Source organism: Thermobia domestica, chromosome 1 (genome assembly GCF_964235325.1).
Source record: "Thermobia domestica chromosome 1, izTheDome1.hap1.1, whole genome shotgun sequence".
Classification (NCBI taxonomy): Eukaryota; Metazoa; Arthropoda; class Insecta; order Zygentoma; family Lepismatidae; genus Thermobia; species Thermobia domestica.
Genome location: NC_137454.1, coordinates 136201221 through 136220510, shown reverse-complemented (window position 1 = coordinate 136220510; position 19290 = coordinate 136201221).

The window sequence follows — 19290 nt, the reverse complement described above, 5'->3', positions numbered from 1 at the left end:
CACTCAATTCTCATCATCACCGACTCCTTTAGCCTAACCGGCATATCCGTGGGACGTAAAACTTAAAGATTTCATTTCATTTAACTAACACTTAATTTGTATTCTTCAATTTCGCTTCAAATATCCAATATTTTATTCGAACTGTAACGTACAATGGCGAATATTTGCTGTTTTTCTTACGGCCTGCTCGATATTACCCCAGATGAATTTAAACCAGTAAACATAATCACATAAATCTCCCATCCTTCCTTGATGATTTGCAACAAACCGCAAGTAAACCGGACTTCAGTTAGAAATTCTAGAGCCAAATGAATCCGTGAGTTTTGAACATCTGCATATACATATGTAAGATGAAAAAAAAAATATTGATCAAAAAAGTCTTAGTGGAAAGGGCAATATAAAGCAGGATGGTTTTATCAGATAACAGTTGTACAAATAGTTGAATTCTCCTCCAATCAGACACTTTAGTTTGTTTGCCTTAAGTTAAGGTAAACAAGTACTGCAACCCTATTGACTCCTTATTGACTTCTCCTTCAATCAGGCGTAGATACTTTAGTTGAGGCATTTATTTTTACACCTTTGAGCAACATAAATAATCTATGTCGTTTTTGAAGAATTTAGATTTAAATATTTATTTATAAAATAGACATAATATCGTCAGAACATTTTTAAAAAATCTACAATTTTCAACTTTACCCGTCTAGTAACCTACATTTTTTTTTGGAAGTAGAAAATTCTAGGAGACATCTTCCAAAACAGCATAAAAACTTAAGTTTTAAATAAAATGTCGATTGGTATCGATGGTCGCTTCGCTGTCACAAGAACGGACATAAAAAAAAAAATCTCGTCATGTAAGGGCCATGAAATGTTAAAATCCGTCGAAATCTAGAATTCAAATTATTTCACGATCACAATTTTTCAAAATTTGGTATAGTAGACAGTAAAAGTACGTTCTACTCAAAGTTTGAACTTAAAACTAATACGCTCATTTATCCTCAAAGTTGAGTTTTTAATAAATCCTACGGTCTACCAACGAATCTTTCTTTACACCGAACATTCCCTACACCGAGTTTTCCGTACACCGAATTTTCTGTACACCGAATTTTCCTACACCGAGTTTTCTTACACCGAATTTTCTTACACCGAAATTTCCTACACCGAATTTTCCTGCTCTCTTTTTCAACAATATAAGTTCCCTAAGTTGCAGATACTTTTCCCTCGTCTTTCCCTGCAATTAACTTTACGAACTGAAGATGTTTACAATCCAACTACAAGAGAATTTCCTTAAAAACTTAAGATAATGTCTTATAAAAATGCTTTACAGAAAAACAATATGCAAACTGTTTAAATCAGCGACACAATCTACATTCAATATTTTTCGCGCGTTTAGCAGTATTTATTTACATGGTAGTATTTGAAAAAAAATTACGTTTGTCAGTTTAATCTGATGAACAGTTGATTTTTCTCCTTGTGTCGTGTATAATTGTCAGGACCAAATTTACATATTTCTAAGCCCTGGACCAAGTACAATTCTGTGCCCATAACCTCTCAAAAATATTATAATTCTTGTTACTTTATTTAATGTCTCTCTGAAGAAAAAGTCACTCATCTTTCCTGTGCTTGTATACATGTAGAAACACTCAAAGCCATCTTACTTTTTTTTTTATGTTGGAGTGTGTTCGAGTTTCCACCAGGTACAATGGAAAAGACAAGTGTTGCAAATTTCGCTCGCTATCAAGTCGGACAGGGTATTGTGATAACTTGCTCAAAACTGTTACATGCTACACTTTATTGTTCACTCACATTATCCCAGCCACTTCATTACTTTTCGAATAAGCTTATATTGATAGCAGAAATGGGATGGAATTAAAATATGGGGCATTTGCCTGTCCCGGCTAAATTTATTGGGACGCGGGATTCTCGGGTCCAAAATCGGGACTGTCCCGTTTTTTTACGGGACGTATGGCAGGCTTAATACTAACCAGTCACTGCCTTGTTCTTGTTTTATTAACATCAATTCTGCCAGTCACTACCTGTTGCCTTGTATACGCTCTTGTATCAAATGCTTTTGCGTCCAATGCTCTACTTGCCACCGAAACGCCTCTTCTGTCTGTCTTTGCATGCCAACTCTATTCTGCTTTTGTCAGTGGTACAGTTCCCGATTTTCATTAAAGATTCTTCAAAATGTTTACGAATATCAAATGAACAAAAGTGAAGTGTAATCACTTGCAACAAGTAAAGAAAATTTAAACGAATATATCAATTTATTTCAAGATTGGACACTATACAAAACTTATGCCAAGTCTATAGGAGAATTGATAATTTGCAGCAGCTGGGTACCTAAGAAAATGTTAAACCAGATAAATCAATTGAACAAACCGGCATTCTTCAAATTGCCAACTATGTATTTTAATTTGCCAACTTGTCAAGAGATTGGGAACTTTGGGGGGGAGCTTCCCCCTTTACCCCCACTTCGACGTCCCTGGTGGTGTGATACTGATGCGAACATAAAAAAATCAGTGATCCGTTGTAAGATTCTCATGTATTGTAGTGTGATGCTGATGCGAACATAAAAAATCAGCGATCCAATGTATGATTTTCTGTAGTATGATGCTGATGCGAACATAAAAAATCAGCGATCCAATGTATGATTTTCTTTATTGTAGTATGATGCTGATGCGAACATAAAAAATCAGCGATCCAATGTATGATTCTCATGTACTGTGGTGTGATACTAATGAATGTTCAAAATGGAATGCTGTGAGAGAAAAAGTAATTTTGTTGTCAGTTTGTAACAGTGTCATCTCTGAATGAATAAAAATATAGGCCTAAATCATTACATGCATTTCTGTTTCTTATTTAATTTATACTAAACATTGTTTACTCATTGTTCATTATCCTAGTAAAATGATATTTAGCTTTGTGGAACATAATGAGGTGCCATCCAAAACAGTATCAGAAATACCAACTCCTGACTATAAATAAAACTTACCATTGGAAAATCATTAAAAAAAGCACACACTGTACTGCTCCAAGGAGATAATAATAATAATAATAATAATAATAATAATAATAATAATAATAATAATAATAATAATAATAATATCATATGGAATTAAGAATCACACTTTCATCTACATTTTCCATTAATACAGATACTTATCTTTGTACATTATTTCTTACATACCTACGTAGTATAGGTTAAAAACAAAATAATTTAGATATAAATATTATTATGTAGTCATTGTATATTTATTTCAATATGTTTTAAATTAGAGTAGCTTGGTTACAGTTCAAATTTTGTATTTATGCTATACTTTATTATTAAATCTTTTTATAAGTATTATTAAGATTTTAAAAAATTCTTATTGAGAATTATATATATATATATATATATATATATATATATATCAGGGCGGATCCAAGGCGGGCTATAGCCCCCCTTCCCTTGACCCTCAGGTATACACTGGATAAAATGGACTTCAATCCTGTTTTACACTGGATAAAGCGGCAAACTATGGCTTAGCCCCTCCCTTAATCATATCCTGGATCCGCCACTGTATATATATATATATATATATATATATATATATATATATATATATATATATATATATATATATATATAACTCAGTCATATTGAAATCTGAGGGGGATTTTCTCCCTTGCCCCGGCTCCTCCCTATATCACGCTCGAGTTTGAAACATCAAAACTTCTTTAAACCTGATTTAGTTCCATCTCAACATTTTCCTCCACCATAGGACTGGTACCGAACGATTGACATTTGTTTTGTCCTTTCGTTTATTGCCTTTGCGCCACTCACCCTCCTGCAGAGTTATCCACCCCCTCCTGCTTCCTGTGTGCTTCCAAGGTCTTCACGAAAAGGCAAGGTTCCTCTGTTCTTCACGGGGTGAGGAGAGTGAGGAAGCTTGACCATACCAGAGGGGGAGATGGATTTCACTTTGCTGATCACAGACGGAAAACGAATGACACAATAATTTTGAATAAAGTACTTCGCTCCTTTCGTGTTTATAAATATACGAATTAAATAATTATGTTTCTTGTGCTTGAACTTTACAAATGAAGACTACTTCTGTGGTGGTCTTGATCAAAATTCATGAATTTACTTCTATTTTCACATTTGTAATGTTCGAAAAATTGACAACTTTAGGATAATAATAATAGCAGAAATAAACAATAAATTAGCAAAATGTATCAAGACCACCCTTCATTCAACCTTCAACTTGCTCTCCTCAAATTTTGATGAAGTTTGGTTGTGTGAATTGGCTTCAAGGATGAAAGGAGATAACCTCTATTTCGCATTTTACAGAGAGGGGTGATACAGACTCTTAAGTAACAATTGCTCTGTAGACTGAATCTCATAGGCTATTTCGTTACATTATATTTCAGAGCTCATTGAATTATGCTCTGTGTAGGTATTTTGTAGCAAAGCTTTTATTTACCTCTGCATATCCTAAAAATTAGTTTATTATATGCCTTACTATTGTGTGATATTCAGTTATATTTATTACAGTTATTTTCCTTAAAACATACAGTAGAATACTTTCTACATGAAACTTCAATGGAACGTTGTAGTTTAAAATGTTGGTAGTTGCAGAGGTGTGTCTTGAAGGTACGGAACCCTTTCCCCGAAATCTCTACTTTTAAGTAAGTTTTGCCAAATTTCAACGGCAAGTTTAAAACTTTTATTATTATTATTATTATTATTATTATTATTATTATTATTATTATTATTATTATTATTATTATTATTATTATTATATCAACACCTTGTATAATCTTTAAAAAATATACGGTTTGTATCTGAATAGTAAAAGCTAATTGACTGTCGATCTCGGTCGTCGAGAAGTCTTCAGAAGGGAAGGACATCGGTCACGCTCTGGGTTTGAGTTCCGAAGGGGCAAGTATTCGGGCTCGAGCCAAAAATTGTTAAAAGTTATAGGCTTCAGCCAAACATGTTCAAAACAGCTGGGACCGGGTTTAGGCTTCTCAACGGCTCGAGCGGCTCGGCTTACAGCTCATTCACTATCGAACCGAACCGAAAAGTGAGCCGAGCCAACAGTTCACCCAACCGAGCCGATTTGAGCCATCGGCTTAGTTGAGCTGAATCGAAACGTGCCGATGGACTAGTTTCAACTTAGCTGGCTTGAACCGGTTCACATGAGCCGAGTAGGGGACCCATCCCAACCGAGAAAGCTCGAGCCATCGGCTCAATTGAGCTGAGTCGATGGCTCGTTCCAACTGAGCCGGCTCGGGTCATCGGCTCATCCCAACCGCTCAGGATGATACGAGCCGAGCCGGTTGATATCACTACCCGAGTTGGTCTTCTGCTTGGGCTCAAGAATTCGACCGTGCAGGTGTCAGCCTTGATTTTAAGAACTACAGTATATACTTATATTGGTGATTGCGACATTTGAGGCTGTCTCGTAATAATAATAAAAAAACTCTTGTCTTCTCGTTATCTAGACGAGACGAGATACACTATAATTGCCCCACGAGATGCACTTAAATTACGAGACGAGACGCACCCCTGTCGTGAGCAACACTAAAAGTATTCCACATTACTGCTTACATTTCTCATGGCTTTCGCTTTCCAGTCTAATCAGGCCATTATTTCAAAACGAGTTAAAACGAGCTGAACGAACGAGCGAGCCATTATCAAACTCGACTCAACTCGAAACTCGACCTCGAAAACAGCTTGACCTTGATCGCTACGCGGTAAACGATTCGTCTTTAGTCTGGTTACGTTAGGTTTCTTTGTCTACGCTTGCAAACTTGTATGTTATATTTCTTCGATTCAAAATGTCTTTCGTATTTCTTTTATGATGTCGGAAAAGTTGACATTAATAACTTGAGTTTTTCTTAAACCGTTGGTTCACAAGTTTGTTTTTTCTCCACAAGAAACTACAAATATGACAGATTGAATTCTCATACTCTTTATTTCTTTCAAAGCAGTCGCCATTACCTGGTCAAAGACTTATTTCCGCCACGATTCATATTAACCAAAATAAATTCATTCTTTGGAAGCGGAACTTTCACTTTCCGGATTTCGGAAAATTATGGAATTTAGTTAAACTCCCTAATTCAGAAGAATTCCGGAACTCGGGAAGAATCCGGAATTTAGAAAAACTCCGGATTTCGAAAAAAACCCGGATTGTTCCGAATTCCAGAATGTTAACGAAATCAGAAATTTCTAAATTCCGGATTTTTCCGAATTCCGGAATTATTCCAAAATCGGAATTTTTCGAATTTCGGAATTTGTCCGGTTTTACCTTCGGGAGTCCGGAAAGTAATAATTCCGGAATTGGCTATCCCTAGTTTATACACAACCTTTCAGAACACTAAGGTAGTAGCTGTCTACAAACAAACAAGTAATGCAAAGCATTTTGTATCCTGCAATACGTCATGAATTAAAATCCGACAGCAGTTTCAGTATCTAACCAGAAATTGCATGTATCTAGTTACTGGAAGCTGAGGTATGAAGAATTGTATTGTGTCTTATCTTTTTGCGTCTTATACAACCCTGCAAACCACTGAATATCTAAACGGCTTTCGTTAAATCCAAGTTGTAGTACTCACAGTTACATCCATTTGTGTATGTATGATCGTGTTACTAAAGCTTACTATATGACAGCGTTAGTAAGTCTTTCTCTGCTCTCCCGTAAAGTTGTGATACGATCTACTACAGAATAAAGAACCAACTATCAATTTAACCAAGTTGTTGTATTACTACACATCTGCTTCCGCCTCTGTCAACTCTGGTCGATCTCGTTGACGCGACATATTTGCTTTTTTATACCCCTTTCTTCGTTTACTGAACTAAACAGTAACTATTCTGAAATATACTACTGCGCATGCCTCGTAGATAAATATTTCTGATGCCAATAGTTTCCGTTTTGTCCAAGGAATGTTCTTTTTCTTATTCCCAGCATGACCCTTTTATTACATTATATGAAGAGCATGTAGGTCTAAATACCTCATGTATTACATAGAATGTAGGTTTAACTCTTCCAGCAAAGAAGAAACATGTGATCATTACATCCCACAGAAGTGATAGCTGGCAATACAGTGGTCGTAATCCCTAACGACACAGGGAGTGAGGGTTGCCCTCCCCGCTGGTCTAGTGGCTAGCACGTGCGCCTTTGGCGTATGGTGTCCCGGGTTCGATTCCCAGCGGAAGAGCATCTATGATTTTTAACTATCCTCGATGTTTCTGTGTTCGTGTCCCTGTCGTTATAAGTTATTAGAAAAAGAAAGTTAAACGAGTGAAGCAAGTAAAATTAGCAATAAGTAAGTTACTGAAACACGTTCAGTGAGTCAGTTAAAAAATAAAAGTGCACAATGAACTGGCTTTTCGCGCCGTCCATGAGAGTTCGAATCTATCTCGGCTTGATTTTTTATCCATTTGAGAGAAAGTATTGTTTCTTTTCGCTACAGGTAGACACTCTTTTCGTATTTTTCGCCGTCGTTCACAGTTAAAGTAACTGACTATTCTTATTCTTTCTAGGAATGATGGATCTTCTCTTTGGCTTCATGTCAAACATGCACACGTAATGAAAAGACGCTGTCGATAATAATAATAATAATAATATGAAATATTGCCAGCTAACTCGTGTGTGTATTTCGACAATATAATTTTATATTATTATGTGGAAATAAGTAAGGCATGCTGGCGCCCGCCCCCCTAATTTTTTCGATGCGCCTTATGGGTCCACGGTGTCCAACGTTGGTCCTATCTCACTATCACCTCCTGTTCTCTCGATATAAGTTATTGACATTTTGCCTAAAGAGGGGTCTGTCGTGGCTCCATGACTACCCATGACAATGACTCTTCGTTCATTTTGCATTGAAATCGCTTATTTTTCTGAGTACTATGAGTGCATACTGTCCAACGTTGCTCCCATCACTCTACAATTTCCCGTTCTCTCGATATAAATTGCTAATACTTTGTTTGTAAGGGAGATATGGCGTTACAATCATTACGTTTGAAGAAGAATTGAGGAAGATATTGCCTTGTCACAAACAACACCTATTATTATTATTATTATTATTATTATTATTATTATTATTATTATTATTATTATTAGTAGTAGTAGTAGTAGTAGTAGTAGTAGTAGTAGTAGTAGTAGTAGTAGTAGTATTTTACTTACCACTAATGTTGCCTACCTTTATTTGCAATGCAATGTGTTAGTAAAAAGCAAATCAAATAACCCTCCTCGCCATTCACGCTCCCGAACTCGAAATACATGATTTACAGTTCTCTGTGTTAGGGGAAAGCACATTTATTATATTATTCTTTCAAATAACACGTTTCACAAGAGACTTCACTTTCAATGTGTAATTTCATATCATCACTAACAATCATCTTGTTCCGATACGAAAATAACTTCCTCCTGAAAAAAAAAAGCCTGACCGTAGCGAAAGGGCGTGAACCTTCTTTATGCGATTAATCGGGTCCAATATTTCAATAAGTCTCTGCACACAAATATTTCAGTAAAAGCGGAAAAGTTATTCAAACTTTCTGAATACCTATTTAACCTAAACACAAACCTCTTACTTGCTAACGTAGAAACGTGGTCGGGAGGTGTAAGGCATGTAGAAATTGTATTTTTAATAACCATGAGTATGGATTCGAACACTCCACTTCCATGTTTTTCTTTTTACTTTTTGCAGCTACATCGGAACGTTCAATTTTTATTCTTTACTAATTGCAAATGGCGTTTACATTCAAAATATGAGGAATTTTGGTGGCATTTGTTCGGATGTTCTTCTCTTTCAAAATGAAGACAAGAATAAAAGCAATACGCAAAGACAAAAAGTATTATCAGTACTAAACATTACCAATAATAATTGCTACGAAAAGCTAAATACGACCTCTTTTACCATCTCTCATGAGCTGCATGTATTATTAACAAAAATTTTTAAAAAAGTCCTCGCCGAAGATTCGAACTGGTGATCTTTGCATTTGTAAGCCACCACCTTAACCACTACACCAAGATCATGGCATGGTGAATATTTAGTTGTCTGCGTATTTGTTGTATTTGTGTTTTGTGTTCCCACTTCGACAATTTTTACTCTTTTTTCTAAGTTTAACAGCTGTTTCTGGCTTTCTCTTTCGGTGTCGTCCTTTATTTACACTATGCACTATTCGTATTCATAGCTTGTGCCCTCTCCAATGTCTTATTCAGATTAAACTTTTCTTTTTGCCCCTCAGTAAACATTTGATTGACTTAATTGTCATACTCTCCACGGATGGAGCGCAGGAATGCCAGACTCGAAAAGTAGGTGTACATTTACTTTGCTGACAGATAATACCTAAAGGACGTATATAGAACCTGACAAATATATGTCCCAAGTGACAACATAAAAACAAATGACTGTTAGAGTGCGAAACTGAGCCAGGTATAAAAACGCTATATTTGTGGTACATAGTTGCAACTATCAATTAGGTGTAAAAAAGTACCTAAAAGGGTAGGTAGCTGAAGTACATACTTAGCACATGAATATCATATATGCCAAGTGTCGGGTACCTGGGTACCTAAAAAGTAGCTGGGACACCTAAACGGCACATGCCTAGCACATCTCGTGCTGTTAGGGTAAGGGAATTAGAGCATTTAGGGGGAGAAGATATTTTTGTGGTTCGCTGTACGTTACTTAAAATTTTGTAACGCGTTACCGTTACAGTTACTTTGGAAAAATGTAACGCGTTACTTGAAAACGCTACTTAAAAAGTAACGCGTTACTTTCGTTACGTTACTTCCCAAGACTCTTCGTCGTTTGTCTTGGTGTATGGAAGGGATGGAGGAGCTACGCGCGATTGGGTGCTTGATTAGAAGCGAGCTCTTCCAAAGTGCTAGATTTTTTTCTAACTGCGGAAGTGACCGTGCGAGTGCTTTTGTTATTTTTTTCCCACGACGCGACCCACAGAGTAAAGACTTATTCTTTTTAAAGGACAAGGGAATACTAGGAGTGATAAGACTGCAACAGTTCGAGAAAAACATATAACATAACATATCACCACCTCCTGATCCTTAATGCTACATAAATCAATTGCCTGCACGCTAGCATTATTTATTACAAAGCATACTTTCAAAAGAGAACATTCCCACAATTACGGTGAAAGTAAAACCCGAGGTGGATATGTTCCCTTTTGGGGGGAGTGAAAACTTTACATTGTAATTTTCACCAAAAATATTACCCCTTTTGGGGGGAATGAAAACTTTACATTGTGATTTTCACCAAAAATATTACCCCTTTTGCATAAATTCTGCTGCATTATCCTACCCAAAGATTAAGAAATTGAACAGTTAGATATTTCATCATAAAATGAGAGCCAAGGTGCCTAACTTATAACTGTTTACTTTGTCATCAAACCGATCATCACAACTGGATTGTAGTTTTCAAAAGCAAATCCGCCTTTCACGCCAATACCTGAAAGTTTGAAACCGGTCTGGGATATCTTCTTTCATCCGTTTTTTTTAAATTTTTTTTATTCCTTTTCCTCAAACCTTACTCAAAAAATTGAGCTGTTCCATCTGGAGCACACATTTCAGTAGTGTTCAAAAGATTGGCCGTCTTCACACCCATCGTAAACAAAACGCCATAAAAACGTCAAGATTTCACCGGCGCTTGATCATGACTGTGCGAAGAAGAATTTTTCTCAACTTTTCATTTGTACCTTAAATGATTTATTGTGTCATCGGAGGAAAATACTTCCCAGGAATCGAGAGTAGTTTCACAATTCATATATGCACCTTTCACACCAGGTTATATTTTCACTAAATTTTGATGGATCGTTCAGTAGCAACTGGCTTATTAATTTTTCATTTCGTAATTGTATTTTTCACTACATACTCTGGTGATGGTTTACGTGAATCACTTCATTGTTCTAAGTTGTGTTTGCTATGGACAGAAGACACATTACTTTCATTAGTATCCTTAAAATTCTTTGGAGATGGATCAACAGATAATTTCTCATCCACCCAATTTCTTATAACATCATCTTGATCCCTCTAAGTGTTAAGTATTTGACTCAAATTAATAAAAATATAATCAAACTCTTAAAAGTTACTATGTTTGTAAGTTAATGACGAAATTTTCTAGTCTTGGATTTGTGTATCATATTTCTTAGTATAATTAGCATATCCTTTTTAGAAGAACCACAAATCTGTTACAAACTTTCGTAAAGAATAAATAAATAAATAAATAAACAGTCTCTTGGTGTTCTTAATGTCTTTTTCATTACTCACCGAGTATTCATTTCTTCCCCTTGCTCCTCATTGGTGCAGCCCGACTTGCTCAGCTTTATAATTGTGCAGGGAAGCAAACCATCGTTGAATTCCGGACACATTCTTGAAAATTATCATCGGTGGAATGTAAGAGCCAGACGTATTGCAGCAAGGAACAATCGTCATCCCCACCCCTCACTTTTTCAACGTTGGTTAACTATTTTGGGAGTGTAGGACAAAATCCAAGAGGACAAAATCCAAGCTAAATTCTGGTAAGGCGGACAAAATCCAAGGAGCAGTATCATATGCGTAGCTGTGGTATGTGCCTGTGAACACCCTAATTAAATTGTATATATGTTTCTTTCTTCTATTGCCATGCATTCTAAAGTTTTATCTGTAATTCTTCAATTTATTGAAATAATATGTCATTTACATTTAAAGAACTGAAAATCCAATAAAATATGTAAGATTGACACAGTAAGAGTGCAGATGAGCTTTAATTACTCATAAAATAGTCTGATCACTGCTAGGACATGCCCAGGTGGATCCAATTTAGGGTGATTAGAAATGTTTTGACTAAAAAGAGTATACTCACATAAATTAACCAGAAAATGAAAGCACTAACTTGCTATATCAGAGATAACAAATAACAGCAAAGCAGCCCAGTCTTAAAAAGAATACACTTACTTAATTCTATTATATTTATTGAGAATTAAAGTAAAAATAAAATTAAAAAGATACAATTTAGATAAAAAATACTTCTCTATCCTCAAAGTATTTACATCAGTTACACTTGTCAAAATAACCAATAATAGGTATATACATTTTCATTTAGTTTGTCTAGACACATTTTCACATTTCGATTTTCTAGATAACACTTTTACATTATTTAAGTCACACACATTATTACATTATTAAAAATACACACTACACATTTCACATTTTGACCATTTTCTGACGAAAATTTGATTAATATATCACAATAATTTGTTTCAAAATATACATAAAACACTACCAACAAACAAATCAAGACTTCTGTATGACACCTCATAAGAATGGAATTAAAATGCTCCAATGATTGGTCTCATAATAATACGCTGAGTGTCTTAAATGTATTATATTGTATATTATAAAATTGAGAAGAAAATACATACTTTTACAATGTATTTGTACACACATAATATTTTTACATATTTTCATATGGATGTGATAAGTAATTAAAGCTCATCTGCACTCTTACTGTGACAATCTTACATGCTTTATTGGATTTTCAGTTCTTTAAAAGTAAATGAAATGTTATTTCAATAAATTAAAGAATTACAGATAAAACTTTAGAATGCATGACAATTGAAGAAAGACACAAACATACAATTTAATTAGGGTGTTCACAGGGGGAACCGGTCAAAACCCCCACAGCCAAAACCCCCACACTCAAGAAATGTCAAAACGCCCACACGATCGGTCATAACCCCCACACAAATGGACAAATCCCCCAAACGCACGAACGGTCAAAACCCCCACAGCCAAAACCCCCACACTCAAGAAATGTCAAAACGCCCACACGATCGGTCATAACCCCCACACAAATGGACAAATCCCCCAAACGCACGAACGGTCAAAACCCCCACAGCCAAAACCCCCACACTCAAGAAATGTCAAAACGCCCACACGATCGGTCAAAACCCCCACACAAATGGACAAAACAGCCACACATAGCAACGGTCACAATCCCCACATAAATGGACAAAACCCCCACACAAATGGACAAAACTCCCACACAATCGGTCAAATCTCCCACACTCTGAAATGATCCTGGTTGTATGTCTTGCCCTTGTACTTTTTAATAACATTTTTATTCCACTTAAACCGATGTTGCAGTATTCTTCTTGCACTGTTTTGTAACGACAGAAACACTAAGGTAGGCGTCGTAAAGAGCCGCAACAAAGACGTGCAGAGTGTGGGGGATTTGTCCGATTGTGTGGGGGTTTTGTCCATTTATGTGGAGATTGTGACCGTTGCTATGTGTGGGAGTTTTGTCCATTTGTGTGGGGGTTTTGACCGATCGTGTGGGCGTTTTGACATTTCTTGAGTGTGGGGGTTTTGGCTGTGGGGGTTTTGACCGTTCGTGCGTTTGGGGGATTTGTCCATTTGTGTGGGGGTTATGACCGATCGTGTGGGCGTTTTGACATTTCTTGAGTGTGGGGGTTTTGGCTGTGGGGGTTTTGACCGTTCGTGCGTTTGGGGGATTTGTCCATTTGTGTGGGGGTTATGACCGATCGTGTGGGCGTTTTGACATTTCTTGAGTGTGGGGGTTTTGGCTGTGGGGGTTTTGACCTAGACCCTTCACAGGCACATATTACAGCTGTGAACATGATACTGTTCCTTGGATTTTATCCGCTTGGATTTTGTCCGCCTTGTCAGAATTTAGCTTGGATTTTGTCCTCTTGGATTTTGTCCGCTTGGATTTTGTCCTCTTGGATTTTATCCGCTTGGATTTTGTCCGCGCCCCCTATTTTGGACCCAGGTCATTTTTTAGATTTTCCTACATTTTCAGTTAGAGACTTATTGTTAAAAAATTATTTAGCCGATAGATATGGTTAAGGCTAAGGCTTTGTTTTTTAAGTTACATTGCAGTGTTGCCAACGGGAGGGAAAGCATTGAGGGAAATATAGGGGTGAAAATTTACAAAACATCCCTAACCGAATTTCAAGATTTTTTGTAGCTAACACCACTGTTGCCACATGAGTCCAAGTTATCTAAGAGAACTCTTTGGTGTGTTGACAAGGTATAGTGAAAACCTGAAGTCGCTGGCTGTCACAGAGAGAGAAAGAAAAAATTCTCTGTCATCATACACATGAAATTTGGACACTTGTTACGCCTCAGAAGCAAAAATCAACAGATATACCAGTGCTACAGATTCCCTAATTATACTATTGAAACTTTTTATAGTGCGTTTTGTAGGCCAAAGAGGAAGGTTTCAGATAGTGGTACGTTTATTCCAATTTAGCCAGCAAGAGGGAAATAATAGAGGGGAAAGGGAAAATTTTCCGAATTTTCACCTAAAATCGGGAAAATTTTGGCTGGAAACACTGCGACCAGACAGATGCAAACTATCTGAAAATAAACCTCGGTACCCCACTAATACATCCTACAAATATCATGCCGATATCTAACAAAATAAGCAAATCTGAAATTTAATATATATATATATCATTCTACCTCAGAAATTCACCATTTTCTTACCATTTACAGAACACGGTTTATTATAAATCTCAACTGTAAATCTCCTAATTATCTTACTGAAACTTTTTATGGTGCATTGTGTAGGCTAAGGACGAGGTCAGATAGTGGCGAGTTTGTTCAAATGTAGCCAACAAGAGGGATATAATAGAGACAAAACAAGGATTTTTTCCAAAATTTCACACTAAAATAGGTAATTAAAATTTTCTGTAGCTGGCAACACTGCTACCAGACAGATGAAAACTATCTTAAAATAAACATTGGTACACCACTAATATATCTTACAAGTATCATGGCAATACTTAAGAAACAAAGCTTCTAGTTACAAAAAATAGATTACGGTAAACAGAAAAGTAGGAAACAATAGAAAAATCAAAGGTTAGAACCTAAATATGAATTTTTCGTGTGCCCCCTAATTACCCCATTGTAACGATCTCTATCTGCTTTTGTTCAGTAAGGATCAGTGTTCGACTGGCGTAAGTTGACTTATAACTACGGATTTATAACCAAAAATTTCGAATGTTTTGCCAAAATTTAGGGAAATTTTAATTTCTCTAGTTGGCAACACCGCGCGGGCCAGTCCGATTGATGTCAACAATTTGATATCCATCCAATGTATCTACCTGACAAGTCTTAAGGAGATCTCTCTACAACAAAGGAGGTTACAAGGGGAAAAAAAGAAAATTCGAAATTCGAAAATGTGCCACTTTGGCCACCTGGGCCCGAAAGAGTTAATGACATGACCTCATGTTTTTCTATTGGGCTTACTATTTTCATGGGTTTGTTATTTAAAGGGATGCCTATCTTACAATTCTGTCTATGCATTGAGACTTATAGAAAAATGCATAAAATAAGTCAAAATCAGCCATTACATGTTTCAAAATTTTAAAGTAGTTTCTTTGTTGTTACCCATTCATACCCTCAACTCTAGCTCTCAATAGTCCTGGTTTCCTCAAACTTACAGTATGTTTGAATGCATCTCCATAAAGGTTTTGAACCGATCATAACCAGCTACCTTCCTTTTTGGATTCCATGGGTGTCCAATTCCGAGCTTCATCAAAAGGAGTATGTTTCACTTGCAAGGGTATTAGATCGACTCCGAAATATTCGAAGTACATTTACCTATCTATCAAAACCTTCTCCATGTCTTCCGACAGTACTGTGGATGTTTTATTTTGCCCGTTACACGGGTTAAGTCCAACAGCCTTTTCTTTTCCCTACTTATGCGATAGTGGAGAGTCTCCAGAGGAGTTTGGTATAATACAAAAGATACTCTCAACAAAAAATCTCTTGATATTACGCACTTCACTGCTGTTGCCATGCTAGTAGAATCCAACAAGAGACGCTTCTTCTTTTCACTTTACTGTATGTAGGCCCTAGTAGCATCTGTAATTGTGCAACAGCAAAATGCACACTGAAAATGGTAACTACAACCAGGTACATTCTTGGCTAAGATGAACATTTTAGCTATTAATATAGAGAATTTTAAATTGGAGTATTGATTAATCTCTCATAAATTTCGATTGCGGTTCTGTAAAGGTCAATGTTTCGAACTATTGAGATAAATACTTACATTCGCTGTCAGTGTTTGAAGGACGACAAAAGAAATATACATTGGATATAGTCTATATACTATCTTTATAGGATCAGTAGAAAGGCTCTGGACTCGGAAAATAAAACGTAACCTTAAATTGGAAGTGGCCTTCTAGAAAAGGTCATCATAATTTGTATCAAGTGGGTCAGTCATTTAATTCATCATTTTGAATCGATTGATTTTTCATGTTGCCTATATACAATCAGCACAAATGCTAAGAGATCGGAAGTAAATTTTGAGTAAACCGGAAGTGGCATTCCAAACAATGACTGTAATAGATACAAATCGGCTTATATCATCATTCTGAATCGACTAATTGACGTATTATTTATATAGACTCACTAGAAATGCCCAGTTTTCGGAAAGTATATAGTGACTCTAAATGGGACGTGAATCTATGGAAGTGGCAAAGATTGCTATTAATCCATTTGTATCGTCATCCTAAATCGATTGATTTACATGAACATGTAGGGTTACTAGAAATGCCCAAACCCGCAAACTAAATTATGACTCTAAACTGGGGGTGGTCAAGACTGGCATCAATCTATTTCTTTCGTCACTTTGAATCGAATAAATTTACTGTTGGATATTTTGTATATGCACAGTCCCTAAAAATATCCAAGTCCTATAAAGTAAATTGTAAGTCTAAACCGGAAATGACTTTCCGAAAGGGATCAAAATTGATATCAATTGATTTCATGGTCAGTAGAAATGTTCAGGCTCCGGAAAGTAAAATGTCAGTCTAGACCAGAAGTGACCTTCTCCTTCTGGTAAAGGTTGAATCGATTGATTTAATTGTTACCCTGAATCGAATGATGTCCATATTGTGTCAGCAGAAATGCCAAACCCCGGAAAGTAAATTGTGACACGAAACTGGAAGTAATTTTACGGAAGCGGTACTATAAAAATTTGTATCGATGATGTTCATATTGTATATAGAGCCACTAGAAATGTCAGGCTCTAGAAAGTAAATTGTGTTATTCTAAACCGAAAGTGATTTTCAGAAAGAGGTTAAGATTAATAACAATGTATTCATTTCTTCATCCTGAATCCTTGATGTGCATGTTATACATACAGAGTAAACAGAAGCGCCCTCCTTGTTGTCCTCAATAGATTGATGCACATATTATTCATGTAGGACTAGAGAAGTGTCTGGGCCCCAGAAAGTAAATTATTGACATTGAACTGAGAATGGTTATTCATTACATGATTTCTATTACTACCATGTTCTTATACGGATGTTACGGTGGCTCAGTGGTAGCGGGCTTACCGGTACCTCTGGTGCGTGGGGTCCCTGATTCGATACCTAGCCAAGTGAGTTTGTGGTGGACAATAGGCCCACTATTACTTGCCCTTCCGCTCATATAGTAATAAAACGATGACAATTCTCTCTCTGTTTGTTTTGATGCTCCACTACGACAATGCTCATCAGTCACCAGCAAAAATTGAAGTTGGGAGCAGGAGGGGGGAAAAAGTAAGAACAATACAATCCCTTTCCTCCTTTCAATAAAAATTCTGAAACATAACAATAGTTGTTTGACGACACTAATTTTAGTAAAGAAAACTAAATACTATATTCTGAAAATGAAGATGCACCTGAGTAGTCATTTAAAAAAAAAATACTAAAACTGGGAAAAGTATTTTGAAGAATTAAAAATACGAAACAAGAACTGAAACATTGCGGGCTCAGCCCCATCATCAGTAATATTGGGAGCCTCGGCGCCTATCCTTTTCATCCCCTGTGCTTAAAGCCCCCGGGGAATTTTCTGAAATTACCGCTGTGTTCCACCTTACGTCCAGTTTTACTATACGGATCCATAGTATAAGTAGTAGTAGAAGTAGGAGTAGGAACGGGTTAGAAGTCCCGCTGGAGTTCGTTGGGTTCTGTTCTCGACATAAAATGGGCAAATTAAAGACTTCCCCACATTTTTCCGTGCATTTTACAATCTATGGATCCGTATAGTAAAACTGTACCACATCTTATATCATTTTCCTAAGTTTGACCCCAGAAAAAATAACAATAGGCCTGGGCAGTGGTGGCGTTTGGACGTTAAAAGTGGAGGGGGGGGCAAGACATGATCTGAATATTTGCATATAAATGTTAGTTTTCCTGCTTGTTTCTAATATTTTATTTGATGAAAGGTTGTATAACTAATAGGATACTATATTTTTCAGTTAAAATACCGTATATAGTACTTCATATTTTATTAAGTAAATTGACAAGAGCAAGAGCAAGGCCAGTAGGTAGTAGCCCTTTGTACTCTTAAACAACAAAAGTGTAAGAAGAGATTTGATTCCTTGATCATGAACATCTTAAAATTCTGTCTGGAAAACTGTGTGATCAGATTATTGAATAACAAATTTGCAAAAAAAAAAAAAATAAAATAAAATAAAATAAAATAAAATAAAAAAAATAAAAATAAAAAAATAAAATAAAATAATAATAATAATAAATAAATAGAAAGAATAATATTAATCATGGTAATAAATAATGATGCTTGTTTTGCAAATGAACAACTTAATTTTTAATTCCACACATGCTATTAAATGTATGTTATTCCTCTTAGAAAATGAAAGACAATAAATACTACAAGTATATGCTACGACATTTAAAGAAATATTTGCTTTTGCAACTTCCCGAAACATATTCGTTGCCATTAGGTGCAGTTTTCACTTTCTTGGAGCACATCAAAACACAACAATACTTAGATTCACTCCATACTCCAGTTATACAAAATAACACTAAAACCTAGAATTATGTTGAATTCACTAAATTTAATTGTATATACACTCGTACACCCCTAACACACCACTTCACTCATATATTGCACTACAAAACAATGGAAAATATAGATTTTGTTTCTTATTACGCTTTTCCCCCTTACTTTAGAAAGAAGACGACATTTTAGGAACTGTCAATTTTTGTGCAATTAACAAATAACTTGTGAAATATTTTTTCTTTCTTTCGCGAAATGCTCTCTGAATTAGTTTCAAAGCGACTGACTAATATATCGAGCTCTTGTAAGTGAAAGTATCTTGAAATTGTTGTGCTCTAATAGGTTTATTTTGTTTTTTTTTTCTTTTTTTCTGTGGCAATTAAAACTCAATTCCTGTAGTTCTCTTTACTCCACGGGAAGACAACCAATACATACACACGGAACGGCAAATATATGGCACCATTTTTTCTATGAACCAGTAAATACATAC